This window comes from Aquarana catesbeiana, linkage group LG10 (genome assembly GCF_042186555.1).
Source record: "Aquarana catesbeiana isolate 2022-GZ linkage group LG10, ASM4218655v1, whole genome shotgun sequence".
Lineage (NCBI taxonomy): Eukaryota > Metazoa > Chordata > Amphibia > Anura > Ranidae > Aquarana > Aquarana catesbeiana.
The window spans coordinates 226,558,731-226,581,433 of NC_133333.1; the positions used below are offsets into that span (position 1 = coordinate 226,558,731).

Sequence of the window (22,703 nt, forward strand, 5' to 3'; positions counted from 1 at the left end):
GTTTACGTGAACCCAATGTTTAATATTTGAAATTTCATGATAATTACCTATATAAACCCTACGGTAAAACAATGAGCTTACTTTATAGATCCTTGTAAACTTACTTTATGTATCTTTATGTATCTTTATAACATTGTATACTCAATAAACTTCTTTTGACAAGGAAAATTAGCAATCAAATGTAATGACAATATGTGTAAAAAGAAAAAGAAAAAATACAGTTCTGAAAAATGTGTAGAAAGTTAGTCCGTAATGTACATATAGAAAGTTCCAAGCAAGAAATTCCTTCAGGGGGGTTCCACCACCAGAAAACATGCAGATCCTCCTGTGAAACGAATCACCCTATTAATGGGGACGCTTACCAGATGGCGTGGACCCTCTGTTACTAGAATGGTCAAATAGGCATAAAGATAAATGTCTACAGGGTAACATAAACAGGATCAGCTAATAATCATGAAGTTCCTCCAAGGGTGTCCAACTCGCATCCAGAAGTCCCGATCAACCAAGACTACAGAGCATGTATATATGGAAGCGAACTCCAATAGTGTAATATTGTATAAACTGATTTATTAGTAAAGCAAAAAAGGTACAAAAGTTAAAAGAATCACAAGCGTTGTTAAAAATATGTTTACCAGCAAAAAGAAAAACAGGATCACCCACACTTCTGGGGTCACGAGGGGCGTAGCTTCCTGGGGCACGGTAGACGCCATGTATGACGAAACATGTTGGTCTTGGTTGATCATCTACCCTCAGCTGGCCAACTCCTTCCCGTGCCATGACCTAAAGTCTAACCAGGAAGTAAGGCAGAAGCAATCAAGCAATGTGTTTAAACAGCTATGAAGAGAGTGAGGTAAGTCTGTAGAATTAATGGAAAGCTGTTTTATCTTTGCAAAGTAAGTACATTAATGCTATATTGGTACATAGGGGAGCTGGAATTTAGAAAAAAAAAGTGAACAAGGGTTAACTTAGGCTTTAACCACTTGCCGACCGGCTCACGCCGATATACATCGGCAAAGTGGCACGGGTGCACAAAACCACGCACCCGTACGTCACTCCGTTGTCGACGGCTAGTGGGCGCGGGGGCATGCTCCCGGGTCCCACAGACTCGATGTCCTGTTGGTGGCCCGCGATCGTGTCATGGAGAGGCAGAACGGGGAGATGCCTATGTAAACAAGGCATTTCCCTGTTCTGCCTAGCAACATGACAGGGATCTACTGCTCCCAGTGATCGGGAGCAGTGATCGCTATCATGTTCTAGTGAGCCCATCCCCCCTACAGTACAGAACACGCTGAGGCAGGGGTCTCAAACTACCGGCCCTCCAGCTGTTGCGGAACTACAAGTCCCATCATGCCTCTGCCTATAGGAGTAACTGTCAGCCTTGCAGTGCCTCATGGGAATTGTAGTTCTGCAACAGCTGGAGGGCCACCAGTTTGAGACCCCTGCGCTGAAGGAACACAATTAACCCCTTGATCGCCCCCTAGTGTTTTTACCCCTTTCCTTGCCAGTGACATTTACACAGTTATCAGTGCATTTTTTATATAGCACTGATCGCTGTATAAATGTCAATGGTCCCAAAATAGTGTCAAAAGTATCCGATCTGTCTGCTGCAATGACGCAGTCACAATAAAAATTGCAGATCGCCGCCATTACTAATAAAAAAAAAAAATAATAATAAAAATGCCATACATCTATGCCCTATTTTGTAGACACGATAACTTTTGCGCAAACCAATCAATAAACGCTTATTGTGATTTTTTTTTTACCAAAAATATGTAGAAGAATACAAATTGGCCTAAATTGAGGAAGAAATTTGTTTTTTTTATAGATTTTTTGGGATATTTATTATAGCAAAAAGTAAAAAATATTGCTTTTTTTAAAAATTGTCACTCTTTTTTTGTTTATAGTGCAAAAAATAAAAAATGCAGAGGTGATCAAATACCACCAAAAGAAAGCTCTATTTGTGGGAAAAAATGGATGTTAATTTTGTTTCGGTACATCGTGCAATTGTCAGTTAAAGCGATACAGTGGCGTATCGCAAAAAAGGGCTTGGTCAGGAAGGGGGTAAATCCTTCCGGGGCTGAAGTGGTTAAAGTGTTGTCTGGGTAGAGGGAGAGTTTATCCTCCCTCTCTCCTCAGCAAAACCCCACGATATCCAGAGAGGCCCTGTATTAAATGAAAGGGAACAGCATCGGAAATTTAAATACAACTCCTCTCCTCTAAAATAGGCGGTATGCGTGGAGTGAAACTGTTTCTGGTAGCCATGTTCTTTAAGTAATGACTAGGTATTGGATTAAAGATGTGTTTCCTGTAAACACACCACCGCAGAACGGTATGGTTTCAGGACCGAAAAAAACACCACATGTTTCACTCCATCACTCAACCCCCTCACATTCCATGATATTAAGTTGCACTTAAATGCCATAGGAAAAGCCAAACATTAAGCAAGCTGATGTCAAAGTAAAACATTAGCAGAAGTAAATATATTGTGATTAAAAATGGTATTGAGCTTCCATGTTCTTGTGAGGAAGCCAGGGTCAGTAGGCACCTCCAGGAAAGTCAAATATAGGACCTGGACACTACATAGATATATAAAAAACATTTGTAGTCCCACTGTAGGCTATCATAGCTCCCAAAGGGCTGGGAACAAAATTCAACAAAACAGTGAACCAGATTCATAGTCCCCAAGTAAAATTAAGGGAAAGACATAAAACTAAACACCCTCTCAGGACAGGTATAAAGGGGGGCCCCAACGTCACTGGGTTACCCTTTGATCCAAAGGGACTTGCAGATTCCGTGAAAGGGAATGTAGTAATATAATCAGAAATAACATATATTATTTCATTATTTGCGGCCACCCGCAACCAAGCTGGGTACAACATGGCATCAGTGACATCAATTTGCCTCAAATGCTTATTGACCTCCATGAACTTTGGCCCCCGGCGTTACAATTCAGCAGAAAAGTCAGGATAAAACTAAATCTGGACATTTTAATGATCATGGCCTCCCCTTTGGTTCTGGCTTGATACAGGATGGCATCGCAATCTTTAAAATTCAGCAGCTTAAATAAGAGGGGTCCTGACAGTTCACCAGGAATGTGGAGGCCTTGCAGGTAACCAGTGAATCTGCTCCACTGCAAACATAGCGAAGAATGCTTCCCTGCCAAAAGTTTCTGTGAGCCAGCGTTCAATAAATGCAACAGGATTTTCCCCCTCTTTTCTGGAATACCCACAGCCCTCACATTGTTCCTTCTAAGCCTGTTCTCCATGTCTTCCTGTCATGCTCCCTCACATTGTAATGGTGCCAGGTCATCTTCCACAGTACTCATGCAGCCCTCCAGAGCCACCGTGCGGTCTCTCCATTTATGCATATCCTGTCTGACTAGTGTCAGCTCTATTTTTATACCCTTGATTGCCATGGTCAGATTAGTGAGGGTAGCATTGCGAGAGGTGACTGCTGCAAAGATTTCTCTAAGGGTAGGTTCATGTTCCAAAGTGCCTTAATCACTAGGCTCAGTTTCGGAAGCTACAAGGGCTGGAGTCCTCACTGTATCCCAGAGGAAAGGCTCTGCAGGATTCTCAGTCTAGGCTGGATCCATCCCTCCATCAGCATGCACGTCTGGCATGGTTTCTGTAAATAAGGCAGCTGGTTTGATAGGAGCTTCCTTGGCTGGGGTTTTTGCAAACAGCTTCTGTGCTGCCTCCCTGGCCGAGCATAGCGGGCAGCCACCATCTTGGGCCACATGGTCAGGTGCCGTTTGCAGCTCTTTATCACGTCTAGACATAGTGGTGACAGTTGACACAGCTACCAAGAGGAAGCCCTGGAAGTGCTGAAGTCGGAGTGGGTCAGAAGCGGTGGATGCGCTGCAGCAGAATGTAGAAATCAGGATGAAAAACAGGAGTATCGGCGGAGAGACCCTTCAGTGCATTTTACTCTATGCGCTGCAAGCCATGCCCCTATCAAAGGATGCTAGCTGTATTGGGCACACCATTCTAATTGTGATAAGGCCATTGATGAAGTTCCTTATTTGAGCATAGCAAATTGCTCCCAAATCGGGTAACTTCCAATTCTTGCTGAGGTATTCTAATAATTGCCAGCCAGTCCTTGTTCTCTGAACCCCCGTCAGTCTGTCCTCCAGGCCTGGGAGCAGTGAGGAGGTTTAAGGAGTCCAGAGGTTCCAGGCTCTGGGAGGCGCCGGGGACGTTGTGCCCGATGTTCCTGGTGTCTTGCTGCTCTCCTTTCCCGTGGCTTCCGTCTGCTGGGCAGATCGCTCGCACTATGTAGACCGAGTGATGTCATCCTGCCCACCCCTTGAGGCCTTCACTGTCCTGCTCCTCGCACCAGCAGGAGAGGAACATGAGCAGGGCCGGCTGCCGTCGCTAGGATAAAGACCGAGTGGTGAACTCCTGATCTGATCCCTGATTCCGGGGGGGGGGGGCATTTGCCCATGCCTGTATATTTTTTTCTCCTGCACTTGTTTGGATAATTAAAGCGAATATCCACACAATTTTGTGTGTGTATTTTCTCAAATCCTTTAGTAAATCAACCTCAATGTGTCCAGCTTGAAGTAAGCAAAGCTAAATAAAAGAGCAAAACAAATGTACTTTAACAAGTCAGCATAGCTACAATAAATTAAGATCAAATATTCACATTTTTTTGTAAAACCAACTATGACTGATTCTCTTCAAAATTAATTGAATCCCCAGCTAAAGTTTTTTTTAGCTTTGAAAAGAGTAGGGGAAGAATAGAACCCCTGTTGCGTCTTTTTTTTTTTTTCCTCTGTCCCCACTGGGAAGAGTCACCTTCTCTATATGTCCTGGTGACCCTGATGAGAAAATAAAGAGATACAGATTTTACAGTTGTCACCAGAGCAAGAGAGGTGAGAGTACAATCTAAAGGAGACATCTGTTTAGGTAACATTGCTCTAAGAACAGGACATTCTCCTCACTATGCTTTCTTTTGCATATCTGGGACATGAAATAAACGATAAGTGTTACAGACCACAGAAAATTAACTGGTACAGATTTAACCCTACCCAGCTTAATAAAAACCTGAATTAAAAAGTGTTGACTATAGATACACTTTCATATATAAGAAATGTACATTTTTAAAAATATTGTCTATACAGGTTGATCGATCCTAAATGTATTTTCTCGTCAAATTTGTTTATTATTTTTTAAATATAACAAAGATTGACAAATTGAGTACATATATAGATGGTGGTACAATATTCAAATAGCAATAGAGCTAAACATATTGAATTATGAACATATAATAATGTAAAAATGAACGAGTAGAGCAACACATAAACCAATAAAGTATTACATCGAAAGCATTATAAAATTCTATTCTATTCTATTGGTTCATTTTGCAGGAGCAGTAATGTATATGTATAGGGTTCAATATAGGAGTGACCACTGAATAGAAGATTGAAACTGCACGGTCAAAGTACAGAGAGTAGCTCTTGATAAGTCGTACATACATAAACAAAATACAGGTAAAGAATATTAACACTAAAGACAAATGAGACACACAGGTGGAGAAAGCCTTCATTCACCCAGCAGATGTCTTTACTTTCATAATGTCGATGATGATCCTAACATAGGAAGTCATGACCAAGGAAAAGGTGACAATTATGACAAAACAATTTGTTACAAAATCAGCAAGAATGTTGACGGAGGTGTCTCCACAATTCAAACTGATCAGTGGTGGGATGTCACAAAAGATATGTTCCATTTCACTGTTGCAAAAAGACAATCTAGAAATCATAATTACCTCAGTCAAGGGACAAAGAAAGCCAAGAGTGAAACAGGAACCTTCCAACTTAATGATCATTGTGGAGGTCATTACTGAAGAGTAGTGAAGTGGGTGGCAAATGGCCAAATACCGATCATAGGCCATGGCAGTGAGAAGATAGCTCTCACATGATCCAAGAGCATGGAAAAAGTATGTCTGGAAGAGACAGTTTCTAACTGATATATTTTTGTTTTCCACTAGGAGATTGGCCAACATTTTCGGAATGGTGACTGCCATATAAAAGATTTCTAGGAAGGACAGGGCACTAATAAATATATACATTGGTGAATGGAGGCGTGAGTCCACCTTGACTAGGATGAATATAGTCACATTGCCGGCTATAGTAAGAATGTAAACAGTAAGAAGGCACACAAACAGAAGTGTACTGTAATGGTACAAAGTTGGGAATCCAATGATAATAAACTCAGACACCGTGACGTTGCTTAAATAAAACATTGATATTTTTTGGTGAAGAGAATCGGAAAGGCAATAAATCAGTACACAAAAAAATGGCCACTTAAACCCATAAGGGCTCTCTTTAACCATAAGGTTGTATTGAAGATTTTAGGGGGTGATTCCATAAAAAGCTCAAGACATTTTTGGCTGTATTTTTTGGTTGCTTTTAAGAGTACAATGGGTTTTAAATAAGTAATCAGGGTTACAGTGTTTACAGTTTGGTTGAACATCAAAACCTCTCTGCCATTACTCTGATTGTCTGGGTTTGTTTAAACCAGTCTTGTTTCATGGATGTATAATTTTTTTAAGGCAATAGCTTTATATTAGGAAACAAAATGCATCCCTCCTTAAATGAAGCTCATTATTTGCCTTTTAATTGCAGTGTGAGATTATTTTATTCAAGGTTTAATTGAATAATTAAACGTCAGAGCGACGTTTGAACATGTCTACAGGTTACCACTTTTGAGTTACAGAGGTCTAGTGCTAGAATTATTGCTCTCGCTCTAATGATCATGGTGATACCTCCCATGTGTGGTTTGAACACTGTTTTCATGTGTGTGCAACTCACGTATGCGTTCGCTTCTGCGTAAAAGCTCAGCTGGACGGGCGCTTTCATTTTTTTTTCTTATTTTTTTTGCTTTTTATTTTCTATTTTTACACTGTCCATGTAAAAAAAAAAAAATTGGGGTCACTTTTATTACTATTACAAGGAATGTAAACATCTCCTGAAATATAAAAAAAAGCATGACAGGACCTCTTTAATGTGAGATCTGGGGTCAAAAAGACCTCAGATCTCATATTTACACTTAAATGCAATAAAAAAAGTCTATTTTTTCAATTAAAAAAAAGTCCCCTTCAAGACCATTGGGCGGAAGTGACGTCTGATGTCGCTTCCGTCATCAAATGGTATAGAGCTGAGTAGGGGCCATCTTTCCCTCATTCGACTCCGTGTCTCGCAGGGGAAAGGACCGATCGTCTCCGCCACTACGACTGCTCCGGTAAACCGCGGAGACCACTGGGGAGCCGCGGGAGGGGGGCTCCTCTCCCACTGCCAATAAAAGTCATTTTGCTGTGATTCTGCCGCAGAGACCACCTTTATCTGACAGCAGACTGCCTGCTGTTTAAAAAAATTCCAGGTATTCAACGTCAAACAGCCGACGTATAACGACGGCGGGCGGTCCATAAATGGTTAATGTCTATTTTTACAGTCAATAAAATTCACAAAAATATGACAAGTGTCTTCTTCTAAACCTAACATTTTTTTTTAGAACAAATGTGGTTTATCATTTATTTCATTTCACTTTTTTATTTGTCATATATTTTAATTTCAATGTTGAAGGGCTCCCCAATTTTAAATGCCCCCTGGCCCCGCAAGGTCTAAATTCAGTACTGAATACCGGATGATCCTGCCAGTCCCCCTGGTTTCCTATTTCAAACTGACCACTCCTAGGCACATCCATCCCAGTGAAGTCAGTTCTCTAGCTGTGCTGGGAGCACCGCCTGCTTGTCCTCCAACAGCTAAGACTTCTGCTGACACGTTCCCCCTGCACAGCTTTTCACTGGGAAGATCAGTGTACTGCCCTCCTTCTGCCTACTGCTGACATGCCACCCTACAGTCCCCCCCCCCCCCTCCACCACCACCACCACCACCCTAATGCAGCTAAGAACTGAGGTTATGTGATCACAAGGTGAGTGTTCAACTTCACATATACTTTAAAGACCAAGGTAAAATTTACAAATAATGTTATATCTACTGTCCCAGACAAATACTCTCAATAGGTAGAAAAGAAAATTGAATGACAGAATGTAGATGCGGTCACTGTTGACTTCTCCTTTTGTAAATGCTTATTTTATGGCTGTCATGCTAATCGAGTAGCTTAAATGTTTTAGAGGTCACTAAGCCAAAAGCTGTATGCTGATCAGAAGTTCTGACTTCAGTCTTCCCTCATAAAGTATACACATTTTTTTCATAATCATTGACTCAAAAAGTATTACAAAGACAGCCAGGCAACTGCCATTCTTTATCAGGGAGATCAGCAAAGGTAGCCTCGTAGTTTCTCTCAGTAGAAGTTGCTTTTGATCAAAAATCCTATGCGAAAAACTAGTCCATTCAAGGTCACTCATTAAGGGCAGTTTCAGTTTCAATTATCCTTTAATATAGTTACATAGTAAGTTTGGCTGAAAAAAGACACAAGTCCATCTAGTTCAACCAATAGAAGGAAATATATATATATATATATATATATATATATATATATATATATATATATATATATATTTACAATCCTATACTGTATATACAATCCTATACCCACAGTTGATCCAGAGGAAGGCAATCACCCCCCACCCCCCACCCCCCAGCAAAGCATGATCCAATTTGCTCCAGCAGAAGAAAATAAGCATTCCTGATCCCCCAAGAGGCAGTCAGATATTCACTGGATTAACTTTACCTATAAATGTCAGTACCCCATTATATTATGTACATTTAGGAAAGAATCCAGTCCTTTCTTATAACAAACTGGCCAGAACCAGCTCCTGAGGGAGTCTATTCCACATTTTCACAGCTCTTACCTTGAAGAAACCTTTCTGTATTTGGAGATGAAATCTCTTTTCCTCCAGACGTAAAGAGTGCCCCGTGTCCTCTGTGATGACCTTAAAGTGAATAACTCAACACCAAGTTCACTATATGGGCCACTTATGTATTACAATATTACTTGTGCCTGAAGACTACTCAAATAAGTAATTTGCAAGATGTATCTGCTGAGCTAATAACATGAGGGAAATAGGGAGTTTATATTTCAGCAAAATTTGGAACATTTCTCCAAAATATTGTCATTTAATGAAATGCATTGGAGTCAGTCTTCAAGGTGAAAATAAGGTTGGTCATTAAATGACGCCTGAGTTTAAGGAAGCTTCTTTAAATTATCCAGAAATTCTCTTCTTTATAAAACGTTTTCTTTGATTGTGCCCATTGAGCACACCTTGAATAAAAAATACAATGGCAGCTATCAAGAAAGCCAATCATCCCTATGTGAGCACTGACACGAAGATTATTGGCTTTGGTCATATACAAATCAACGTGATCGTAAATGTGATCATGTGGCTTTGTTTGTAAACAAATCCATACCACCCAGGAAAGGAGCTAACTCTGCCTGGTAGTTCTTCATAGTTCGATTTTAATGCTAATTTCTATGAAATTTCAGCAAAGGCAAAAAAGGCTATTTGGCAAAATCGCTGCTAATGCAGACTATTCTTTTTAAGCATAAAGTAGCCATGTAAGTATTTCATTCTCTTTCTGCAAGCAGCCCCTCCCAGTCACCAATAAAGAGAACTAAAGGGTAGAAAAAAGACTCAATACTTCTTTTTTTTGTTTTTTTAGGTTGCCCTTGACATTTGTGACATGTATTTAGCTTTGTACCTGTGCTTGATATTATAGCTTTTGTAACTTTTTGGAACTATGGGTGGGCGGTGCTAGATCCAGATAATATTTTGTCATTCATAACAGCGTGTACACTCTCTCTATCGAGGCAGTGCCAAGTACACAAAAGACTCAAAGACGGCTTTAAGAACAAAAATTCACAAAGAAGAAAACAAGCACTAGTACAAACAAAATATTTATTTTCTAATACAATTAAAAGCCAACATGTTTCGAGGGACTTCGCATGCCCCCTTCGTAATGGTTAAAAAAACAAAAAGTACTAATTATTTTACATTACAATGTACTTTAAATAATGTGCTATCATGAATAAAACACAATTATGTTAAAAATAAAATTCAGTTTGCAATGATTTTGCAGTTTGTTTATTATGAGGGTTGAAATATAAATAGAAACATACATATCCTAAAAAAAGATTCTATTTTTATATATAAAGTTGATATGTGATATTCATTCATAATATATCATTCCTGAAATGAGAAGTACTAGTTTGTGTAGAAGTTTGTATCCTGCTGTCTGTGCTCATACAATATCCTTTACAAATAGTTAAAATGTTCAGTTATAACAGGCAGGTCCAAAGTCCGGCCCGCCTGGTAATTTTAAAAGTTCGGGTTTCAGGCGGCCCGCCTGGTAATTTTGACATGTATATCTTTTGTGGCCCCCAACGAATCCCCAAGCGCCTGGGGCCACAAAAGATATATATGCTGCCTGCCTTGGAGGGGACGGGGAGGGGACGGGGAGGGGGCGGGACGAGTGCCGTACACACAGGAATATTTTCTGTTTCTGTAGAAGCAAGTCCCTTTTCCTGCGCTGCCATTGGACGGCTGTTCTGTCCATCATAGAAGACAGGACTTTCTTTTAAAATGGCCGCAGAGAAAACAGGAGTTTCTCCTGTATGTCTGTTGGCGCTCGTCCCGCCCCCCTCCCTGTCTCCTCCGAGGCTGCAGATAGGCATGAATCAGGCTGCACTGATGGCAATGGTGAGTCTGCATTCATGACAATGGGGGTGCTGCATTCATGGCAAAGTGGGTGCTGCATTCATGGCAGAGTGGGTGCTGCATTCATGGTAATGGGGGTGCTGCATTCATGGCAATGGGGGTGCTGCATTCATGGCAATGGGGGTGCTGCATTCATGGCAACGTGGGTGCTGCATTCGTGGCAACGTGGGTGCTGCATTCATGGCAACGTGGGTGCTGCATTCATGGCAATGGGGGTGCTGCATTTATAACAATGTGGCTGCTGCATTCATGGCAATGGTGAGTCTGCATTCATGTCAATGGGGGTGCTGCATTCATGTCAATGTGGGTGCTGCATTCATGGCAAGGATGGGACTGCATTTATGGCACTTGTGAGGCTGCAGATGGGCACTGACCCTTAATTTGCTTCACAGTTCTTCATTTAAAATGTAAGATTTTTTCCTGAAACGTCCTTTTTAAAGTGCGTGTTATACGCCGATAAATACGGTATATCCAGATAACACGCCCAAGCTCATCTCTTCACCACACACATCCACAAAGGCAAGAGAATTCTTGTTGGGCAGTGTATTAGTGCTCGGACGAACACACTTAGACCGAATTTTAATGGTTTAAAGAATGTCAGGCAAAATGGTCGGCCCTCACGCATGTTCACTTCATCAAATCTGGCCCACTTTGAAAAAAGTTTGGACACCCCTGAGTTATAAGAACCAATCTTAAGATCTGATTTTGCGCTTATGCAATTACTGATGATAGCAATCATTCAATATAAACGTTGATGTTTAAAAATAAATAAAAAATTACAAATGCTTAAAGGATAACCACATTAGAGTAGCAGCAAGTTTTCTATACTAATTATAAATATAATTTTTATAATAATGATTACTGAGCTGCAATCATTTGTGTCTTTTATATCTCCCTGGTTGGAGTTAAACTTTAATTTTGTGTGTGTAACCAGGTTTTTTTCTATAGCAGAGTATCTTATACACAGCAACTGTGGAAATAATTCCTAAGTACATGATAAAATGATGTCTCGCTCAGTAGAGTGGTACTCCATTCTTCTTTTTGGACCTTAGCTTGTGCATCGAGGCAAGGGCCATCTGAAGTCTGACATTTACCACCTTGTTAACTGCCTGACTGCAAACTGCATCCTAAATCTTGATAGCATGCAGCAGGATCAAACAGTATTGCCTTGTTTACTTTCCTTTTAGCTACAGATCTTTGTTTTTTGACCCTGTCATATACAGGACTTGAGTAAAAGGGTAGGAACTAGTCACCTAAGTGCCATAGACACGGACGGAATATCAGGCGGCATCGGCCTGTGTGTACGGCAGCTGATCTGACAGAAGCCGGTCGTTAGGTCTGCCGATCAGCACCCGATCAGCGCTTTCAGCCAATGGCTGAGAGTGCTGACCGGTGTGTTCTGGCAGGAGGTCCCTGACCTCTGAAGCTCAAGCTAATATTAGACTCAAAATAATCAAAACTGAAAAGAAACATATGGAAACCTTTCTTATGGTAAGCTTGCACAAGTATAATAATGAAGGCCTAAATGTTCACATTTTTCAAACCTTAACATAACAGATTCACTTCAAAATAAACATATAAGAACAGGTATTATTTCCTATACAGGTTAATCTCAAATATATTTTATTGGAACCGGAACTGCACATTCCCTCTTTGAACCATTCTGCTTTTAACAGCAAGTCTGATCTCTTTGTTTCGAAAGCTGTATATTATTGGGTTCAAAATTGGGGTGACCACTGAATAGAGGATTGAAACTGCACGGTCAAAGTACAAAGAATAGCTCTTAGTAAGCCGAATGTACATAAATAAAATACAGGTAAAGAACATCAATACCACAGTCAGATGAGACACACAAGTAGAGAAAGCCTTCATTCGTCCAGCAGATGTCTTTATTTTCATAACAGCGACAATGATCCTAAAATATGAAGTCATTACCAAAGAAAAGGTGACAACTATACTGAAACAATTTGTTACAAAATCAACAAGGATGTTGATGGAGGTGTCACCACAAGCCATGCTGATCAATGGCGGGTTGTCACAAAAGATATGTTCCATTTTGCTGTTACAAAAAGACAGTCTAGAAATCATAATAATCTCAGTGAGGGGAAACAGAAAGCCAAGAGTGAAACAGGAACCTAATAACTTAATGGTCATCGTGGAAGTCATGATGGAAGAATAATGAAGTGGGTGACAGATGGCCAAATACCGATCGTAGGCCATGGCAGTAAGAAGGCAGGTCTCACAAGATCCAAGAGCATGAAAGCAATATGTCTGAAAGACACAGCTTCTTACAGATATCATTTTGTTTTCAACTAAGAGATTGACCAACATCTTCGGAATGATGACTGCTGTATAGAAGATTTCTAGAAAGGATAGAGCACTAATAAATATATACATCGGAGAATGAAGGTGTGAGTCCACTTTCACTAGAAAGCATATAGTCACATTACCAGCTATAGTAAGAAGCTAAACAATAAGAAGGCACACAAACAGAAGTGTACGATAATGGTACAAAGTTGGGAATCCGATAATGATGAACTCAGATACTGTGTTGTTACTCAAATAAAACATATCTTCACTTGCAGAAGAAAATATAGCTTTGTGCAGGAGAACTTTTCTAGACGCTACAATAAAACCTTTTAATATTTTGTTGCAGGGTAGTTTTAAAGGCATTTTAAACTAGCCTGCCCTGCTATACATGTAGTGGCAAAGAGGACCTTTATTGTAGCAGGAGGAATTTGTGATTGTAAATCCACATTTTATTATATGTTTTTACCCCACCTGTCAGAAAGGTCTTCCAAAAACATGTCCATAATGTTCTGTGCTCAGTAATTTTGTATATGTTTGTCATGCCACTTTACCTTGTCTTCTTTAATTGCCTTGTAAGTTGTGCATTTTTATGGAAATTGTTATGATGCAAAACCATTGTAGCCATGTTTGTTCAATAAAAAATGATTGAAACTGAAAATAAGAGTATATTTTATCAGAGACAACAGCCAGAAATATTTCACAGACTCGTTTCTCATTATGTTTCTCAGCATGTTAGTTTTACAAGGCCACAATACAGGCAGGTTTAAATCAAGAGATCAGTAACAAAGTGTATTAATTCACAGAAAAAGCCAGAAATGTTTTATAGTAAGTATGTATGCACCTGAACTAATCTTACCATATTATAGATATATGTATTGGTTGTTGTTTGAATGCCAGAACAATTCTTCCATTACTTAAATTGTTGTAGATTTCTGTCATCCAGTCTTGAACAGTAGGTGTAAGATATTTTTCAGATTTATAGCTTTATAATAATGCTCCTCCTAAAATTAAGTGCTTTGTTTGGCCCTTAAAGACTGTGTGAGATTTTTCTTCAAGGTTCAAATATATTTGAACACATTGGGATTGTATCCCCAGTCTATTGACATTACTGCTTATTTAATTTAAGTGTTATTGTAATTATGATAATACTTAACATACAACATATTTTTAGCAATGGCTATTATAATTGCACAATACTAAAATGTTGTTAAATCTTTTACTTTGTTAAAATAAAATTTGCAATTGTGAATTGTTTTTCTTACTTCATGCACTTTATTTAAGCAATTTTACCAGGCCACATTTTGAGATGGATGAACACCAGCCAGCTTTTAATTAAAAAAAAACTTTATAGTGTGTTATGTCACAGAAAAAAACAGAAAAATTTTGTTCTGGTTCCATATGCAGTATTTCAGGCATGTACTAGGCCACATTTTGAAACGCACAAACACTAGCCAGCTTTTCACTAAAAAATGAAAGCATTTGTAAAAGTCTTTTTTTGTTAAAATAATATGTTATTCTTTCCTGCTCTGTGTAATGGTTTTGCGACGAACAGCCCCAAACCTCCTCTTCTGGGGTTCCTTGCCAGTGCTCTTGGCTCCTCCTTTCTCTGTGTGCCACCATAGGAAGCCGCTTCCTATGATAGGACACCTGTGGGCTCAATCCCAAGCTGGGCTGTGTGTGTCTTTTGACATAAACAACTCAGCTCAGCCCTGCCTTCCACTCTCTGCTCACAGGATTTTATTGACAGGAGCAAAAGCCAATGGCTCCCGCTGCTGCCTGTGTGAGCAGATGGAGGGGTGAGAGCTGCTGCAGACTGACACAGTGCTGGATAAAGATAAAACAGGTTAGAATATAAAGGAAGGGGGGGGTGAGGGGGCAATAGAAACACTGAGACTTTTTTTTACATTTATGCAGGGTAGACATTAAGGTAAAACAATTCCAGGCTTTAGAACTACTTTAACATTAGAAAGGCTCCCCATTGGCAGTGTCACATATGATGAAACGCATCTGAAGTAGGATACGTGCTGACGTCACCACGCTGTCTCGTTAGGAGGATATGAGTTTGTTTGTAGCCGGCTGGCTCTACTATTTTATGCGCGATTTTTAAATTGAATACAATGTAAGTGCAATGTTGTTTTTTATACAATAAATAACACGTTAGGCAATATTACACTATGATAGTTCTTTCTTTCTGGGTTTACTGCTGAGTGGGTTGCTGAATCAATGGTCCTGGATTAAGCGGTATCATCAGTGTTTGGATATATCTATGCAGCCATTCATCCATAGCTTTTCTCCACGATCTTCTGTGCAAGCAAAGGCCTTGGCTGGGCTATAGCCACATGCCTGGTTTTGCTTGCCATCTGGTAAGCAAATTTTTCTAAAGGTGGTGGCACACTTTTGTTGAACAAACTCACTGTGGTGTTAATATTAGAAGAATCTGAATATTATTCAACAATTTTTTTGCCATATTGTTCTGTCAGCTTTTAATTAAAATAGAAAAAAATATACACATCAGAATGTATTAATTTCACAGACAAATACAGCAAAATATTGTAGTGACTCTGTGCAAAGTATTTAAGCACTTACACCAGGCTGCATTTGGAACACGGTAAACACCAGCCAGATTTTAATCAAAAGAATCAACTTTAAAGTTTATTTATTTCACTGAAAAAACACAGCAAAATATTGTGATGACTCTATTCTTAGCATTTAAAGAGGAACTGCAGTCCACAGTACATTGCCCCACCCCATCTTTAAAAATCTGGTTCTGCCTCGCCTATGGGACCTGGCACATCTGGGCACATGTGGTGAGTTTCCTGAACATGTGCAGACACTTTAAGATTCAGGACCGCATACCTGTGTTGTCTTTGTGCATGCGCAGGAAGCTCCTCATGTGGCCTCAATTATCACTTCTATGCTGATGATACTCAGATATACAGTACTGTGCAAAAGTTTTAAGCAGGTGTGAAGAAATGCCTTGAAGAATGCTTTCAATTTTCAAAAATGTATATTTTAATTGTTTATGTTTATCAATTTACAAAATGCAAAGTAGGTGAACAGAAGCATAATCTAAATAAAATCAATATTTGGTGTGACTACCATTTGGCTTCAAACCAGCATCAATTCTTACACTTGCACAATTTTGTAAAATTAGAGTCAGGCGTATGATTAACCAATTATACCAAGCAGGTGCTAATGATCATTAGTTTAATATGTAGGCTAAAACACAGTCATTAACTGAAACAGAAACAGCTGTGTAGGAGGCTTAAAACTGGGTGAGGAACAGTCAAATTATACTAAGGTGATATTGTGGAAGACCGTTTCATGTCACAGGTAATACACCATGGCAAGACTGAGCACAGCAACAAGACACATGGTATAATGCATCAGCAAGGTCTGTCCCATGCAAAGATTTCAAAGCAGACTGGGGTTTCAAGATGTGCTGCTCAAGCTCTCTGGAAGAAGTGCAAAGAAATGGGCAATGTTGAGACCATAGATGCAGTGGTCAGCCAAGGAAACTTAATGCAGCAGATGAAAGACACATCACCCTTACGTCCCTTCGACATTGAAAGATGTCCAGCAGTGTAATCAGCAGAGAACTAGCGAAAACCAGTAGAACCCAGGAACATCCATCTACTGTTTGGAGAATTCTGGCCAGAAGTGGTCTTTGGAGAATTGCAGTCAAAAGGTCATACCACTAATGCGGAAACAAGGCTAAGTGACTTAACTATGTGCGAAAACATAGGAACTGGGGTGCAGAAAATGGCAGCAGGTGCTCTGGACTGAAATGAAAGGAATATCTAGCACACAGACAGGTGGATGATTTGAATAAAACAAGTCCTTAGTATTTTCATAAAAATACCTTAAGCTCAGAATTATAGCATAGAAATATTTAAAAATATATTGAATAGATAGGCAGCAGCCATCCCAAGAGTGTGTTCAAGGAACACAATGATGTCTGCAGGCAACAGTAAAGAATGGTGGAGGTTCCTTGCAAGTTTGGGGCTGCATTTCTGCAAATGGAGTTGGAGATTTGATCAGGATCAATTGTGTCCTCAATGATGAGAAACATAGGCAGGTACTTATAAATCATGCCATACCATCAGGGAGGCATGTGATTGGCCCAAAATGTATTCTGCAGCAGGACAATGAGCCCTGATCATTCTCAACATCATCAAGACTGTCTGGGATTACATAAAGGGACAGAAGGATTTGAGGCAGCCTACATCAACAGAAGATCTGTGGTTAGTTCCCCAAGATGTTTGGAGCAACTTACCTACCGAGTTCCTTCAAATACTGTATGCAAGTGTACCTAGAAGAATTGATGCTGGTTTGAAGGCAAAGTGTGGTCACACCAAATATTAATTTGATTTGGATTTCTCTTCTGTTCATTGACTTTTCATTTTGTTAATTAATAAAGATGAACTATTAACACTTCTATTTCTGAAAGCATTCTTTATTTACAGCATTTTCCACCCCTGCCTATACCTTTTGTGCAGTAGTGTACACCTTTACTAAATTAGATTCTAATTAGTCTGTTTCCTGCCTATCTAACTGTATCAGTGACATAAAAACGTGGATGACTCATATTTTTCTTCAATTAACCGCTTCAGCCCAGGAAGATTTTGCCCACTTCCTGACCAGATCACTTTTTTGCGATTCGGCACTGCGTCGCTTTAACTGACAATTGCGCGGTTGTGTGACGTCCTTTTTTGAGACTCCGTGACAAGATTGTCGGGATTGAGTCCCATTTGCCCACCGCTGCCATTGTGCATTGTACGTATATCGGCGTGCAGCGGTCAGCAAGTGGTTAAACTGTGACAAGAATGAAGTCATGCTTATTGGCACCCCCATCAGCTTTTTAAAGCCAGTCTGTTAATTTTATCTGTTCTATGGTTACATAGTTACATATAGTTACATAGTTGGTGAGGTTGAAAAAAGACCATCCAGTTCAACCTGTGTGTGTGTGTGTGTGTGTGTGTGTGTGTGTGTGTGTGTGTGTGTGTGTGTATGCGTTTATGTCAGTATTACATTGAATATCCCTGTATGTTTTGGTCATTGAGGTGCCCATCTAATAGTTTTTTGAAATGATTGATGCTCCTTGCTGACACAATTGCTTGTGGAAAGAAACCCACGTCACAAGTGGGTGAAACATGTCGGTGTGTGTGCCTACACATGCCCTCTGCCGATAGCCAACTTGGGCTTTTCATCACTCTTTAGCCCTCATCCTATCTCCGCAAACTGGAAATCCACAAACAACCGAAAACTGGAAGTAAATGGCCAGGCGGCCCCATGCTGGTTTTGAGTGGATAACATCCTGTGCGTGTCACCAGGACTAGGAATACAGAGATTCACATCCTGCACACCTGTGGACTCCTGCAAAGGACTTTGGATTCACCACCTTGTTGCTGCAATTGAGGACCAATCTAATATCATCTAAACAGTGAGTCTCTTTTCAACTGGTATATCCAGCAAGCAATCACAGCCTGAACATTTTTTTTTTTTGAGGCTCTGTGTTTTGACTCAGCTGACTATATTTTCTTATCCAACCTATATGCGGTGCTATCTTTATTGTTTCATGGAAACATGGTGCTGAATGACTAACAGGCTTGTTGTGGATTTATTGTTTCTCCTTGTCTCAAGTCGCATGCTTGCATGACAGCGTGCTGCATTTTATTTATTTTTTTTCATTATCTCTATGATTGACAGTGCTACATCCAGAAATCAAACCTGTCTTGTTCATTAACTATCAGGGATACTTTCTAGCCAGAATTGCATTTATTTGTCTGAGATAACCAATGCTTTCTTCAACATTGTAAAGACTTAATGCAGCAGCTCTATAGGCATATAGGGAGTCTGGAGGTCCATGGTTAAGCAAAATACAGGTACCGACTTGTGCTACCAAGGTTTCCAGGAACTCACCTCGCCTAAACATATGTAAGCATAATATATTAAGTCACACTTAATGACTTGAGATGATTGACACGTGTGGATGACTGGGATATGGCTGAGCTCATGGGCATGCATTTTTAAGTGACAACGTTGTCAGTTTTTACCTTATGCAATCTCCTATTGTTTATGTTTTCCTTTCAATGATTAAAATGTTTTTCTACTAATTGTTCTAATGAAGTTATATCAGGTTAAACCGCAGTTTGTTCCTTTTCCTTCACTAAAGGTAAGGACAGCTTGGGTCCTATTCCCACTCCCCTTTTATTTTGACTACTTCTCCTGTTCTGATAAGGAACACCACCCTATTAGGTGAGCCAGTAACCTGTTACCTGAATTGACCAATGATACTGGTCATCAGGACACCGGCCATTGCGTTTTTTACTAGGATTTGTATTCCACATCCTTACCACTCTGACAGTAAAGAACCCTCTATGCAGTTTAAGGTTAAGCAGCTTCTCTTCTAATTTTAGTGAATGGCCACATGTCTTTTTAAATTCCCTTTCACTGAAAAGATTTTTACCTATGCTAGGGTCACCAGTATGGTATTTTAACATTGATATCATATCCACTCTCCTCTCCACTCTCCATCTCCTCTCCAGAGAGAATAAGTTCAATGCTTGTAGCCTTTCCCCATTCCTGAGGTCCTCCAGTCCCTTTATTAGCTTTATAGCCCTTCTCTGGACTCTCTCCAGCTCCAGCACATCTCTCCTGAGGACTGGTGCCCAGAACTGGATGGCATACTCAAGATGTGGCTGGACCAGAGTCTTGTAGAGTGGGAGAATTATTTTTTTATCTCTGAATCACCTTTTTAATGCATGCCAATATTCTGATGGCTTTTCTTGCTATTGCTGAGCATCTTCTAGGACCCCCAGGTGCTTTTCCATCCTAGATTCCCCCAGAGGTTCTCTCCCAAGCGAGTAACTTGCATTCATATTTTTGGCACCCAAATACATTACCTTACATTTTTCAACATTAAACCTAATTTGCCATAAATTTGCCCACCCCATTAATTTGTTTAGGTCTTCTTGCAAGGTTTCCACATCCTGAGTAGAAGTTATTGCCCTGCTTAACTTGGTAACCTCCGCAAATACTGAGATTGAGCTGTTTATCCCACCCTCCAGATCGTTTATGAATAAATTAAACAGGATTGGCCCTAGGACAGATCCCTGGGGGACCCCACTTTCCACACCAGACCATTCCGAGTACTCCCCATTTATCACCAACCTTTGGACTCACCCCTGTAGCCAGTTTTCAATCCAAGTACTCACCCTTTGGTCCATGCCAATGGACCTTAGTTTGTACAGTAAATACTTGTGGGGAACTGTATCAAATGCCTTTGCAAAATCCAGATACACCACATTTACAGGCCTTCCTTTATCTAGATGGCAGCTAACCTTTTCATAGAAGGTTAATAGATTGGTCTGGCAAGAATGATTCTTCATGAAACCATGCTGATTACCACTAATGATACCGTTTTTATTACTAAAATCTTGTATATAGTTCCTTATCATCCCCTCCAATAGCTTGCAGACTATTAATGTTAGGCCAACTGGCCTGTAGTTCCCAGGGAAATATCTCAGTCCTTTTTTAAATATTGGTACTACGTTGGCTTTTCTCCAATCAGCTGGTACCATTCCAGTCAGTACACTGTCCACAAAAATTACCGAACAATGGTCTGGCTATCAACTGACTGAGTTTCTTAACGACCCTTGGGTATAAGTCATCTGGTCCCGGTGACTTATATATGTTAAGTTTTTCAAATCTATTTCTAATTCTGTCTTCTGTTAGTCACAAGGGTGCTTTCTGTGACATGCTATGAAAATTAACATTACTGTCTTGGTTACTGTATCCCTCGTTTCTTTTGTGAAGACTTAGGAGAAGAATATATTCAAAACCTTTGCCATCTCTCCATCTTTTGTAACCAGATTCCGTTCGTCATCCTTTATGGGGCCAGTATGTTCTGGCCTCCCTTTCTTACTATTTATGTACTTAAAGAATTTCTTGGGATTTTTCTTACTCTCCTCTGCTATGTGCCTTTCATGTTCTATCTTAGCCATCCTGATTGCACCCTTACATTTCTTATTGCATTCTTTGTAAAGTTGGAATTCTGACAATGACAACTCAGCCTTGTATTTTTTGAAGGCCTTTTCTTTTGCTTTTATATGCCTTTTTACTTTGGAGTTGAGCCACCCAGGATTTTTTTTTAGCTCTTTTAAATATATTTCCCATTGGAATGTACTGGCCAATACCTTTATTTAATATGCTCCTAAAGCACTCCCATTTTTCTCTGTGTTCTTTGTACCTAGGATTTTATCCCATCCCATATAATATCCCATTATTACTGTTAATAGTACCGTATTCAAGTTTTAGTCTAAACTGAAAAAACAAGGGGTGTTTTTTCATGCTTGTTTAATATTTGATTCACATGTACAAAATGTTTCCAGAACAAATTTTTTCCACTGGAGACACATTGCTTGATTATGCCCTATGTTAACATACACTGTGGCTGAAAAGCTGATCAATACATTTATGTTCTCCCAACTTGAGTACTGCAATGCTCTACTTACTGGGGTACCTAAATCTAAAATAAACAGACTATAATACGTCCAAAATTCATCAGCCAGAATCCTGACTAGGTCTAGTACAAGTGATTAATTCTGTCCTTGAGTCCTTGCACTGGCTACCTTTCAGGTTTCGCATTGACTTCCAAATCCTCACACTCCCCTATAAAGCTCTGCACAGCTTGGCCCTTCACTATCCATCTGAACATTCATCACCCTATTATCCTCTTTGTAATCTTTGCTCCTCTAATTCTCTTCTTCTGCGTGTCACTCAAACCCATCTACACTCCATGAAGGACAGAGCCTTCTTCTGTTGTGGCACAAAATTCCGAAATTCTCTTCCCAAGAAGTCACCTTCTTTAAACTCTTTCAAATCTGAAAACGTTCTACTTTAGAAAAGCCTTCGCTTGTTTTTGTTTCTTTTATAAAGTACTTTTTTTTAAGGTCAGGAGCAAGTCTACTTGCTTTTCTCTGGGTCTTAGGAAAACTGTGTTCTTTTTTTACAAACTTCACAATGCACTGATGCACACTGTTTTACATGTTTATCTTTAAAATAATGATTTACATACAGTATCTCACAAAAGTGAGTATACCCTCACATTGTTGTAAATATTTTATTATATCTTTTCATGTAACAACACTGAAGAAATGACACTTTGCTACAATGTAATGTCTAAACCGCTGGCAACAAAAGTGAGTACACCCTAAGCGAAAATGCCCAAGTTGGGCCCAATCAGCCATTTTCCCTCCCTGGTGTCATGTGACTTGTTAGTGTTACAAGGTCTCAGGTGTGAATGGGGAGCAGGTGTGTTAAATTTGGTGTTATCGCTCTCACTTATACTGGTCACTAGAAGTTAAACATGGCACCTCATGGCAAAGAACTCTCTGAGGATCTGAAAAAAAAGAATTGTTGCTCTGCATAAAGATGGCCTAGGCCAGGGGTGTCCAAACTTTTTTTCAAAGAGTGCCAGATTTGATGAAGTGAACAGGCGTAAGGGCCGACCATTTTGCCTGACATTCTTCGAACCATTAAAATTCGGTCTAAGTGTGTTTGAGCACTAATACACTCCCCAACAAGAATTCTCTTGCCTTTGTGGCAGTTTATGAGTAAAGAGATGAGCTTGGGCGTATTATTTGGATATACCGTATTTATTGGCGTAAAACACGCACCTTCACTTTAAGAGGGAAGTTTCAGGAAAA

General features: G+C 39.8%; 2 pseudogenes; both read right to left on the reverse strand.

Annotated features, from left to right (window-relative positions):
- Window positions 1-5,352: 5,352 nt before the first annotated feature.
- Window positions 5,353-6,249, reverse strand: LOC141109892 (olfactory receptor 6N2-like; annotated as a pseudogene).
- A 6,057-nt stretch (window positions 6,250-12,306) lies between these two features.
- Window positions 12,307-13,254, reverse strand: LOC141109893 (olfactory receptor 6N2-like; annotated as a pseudogene).
- Window positions 13,255-22,703: the final 9,449 nt, after the last annotated feature.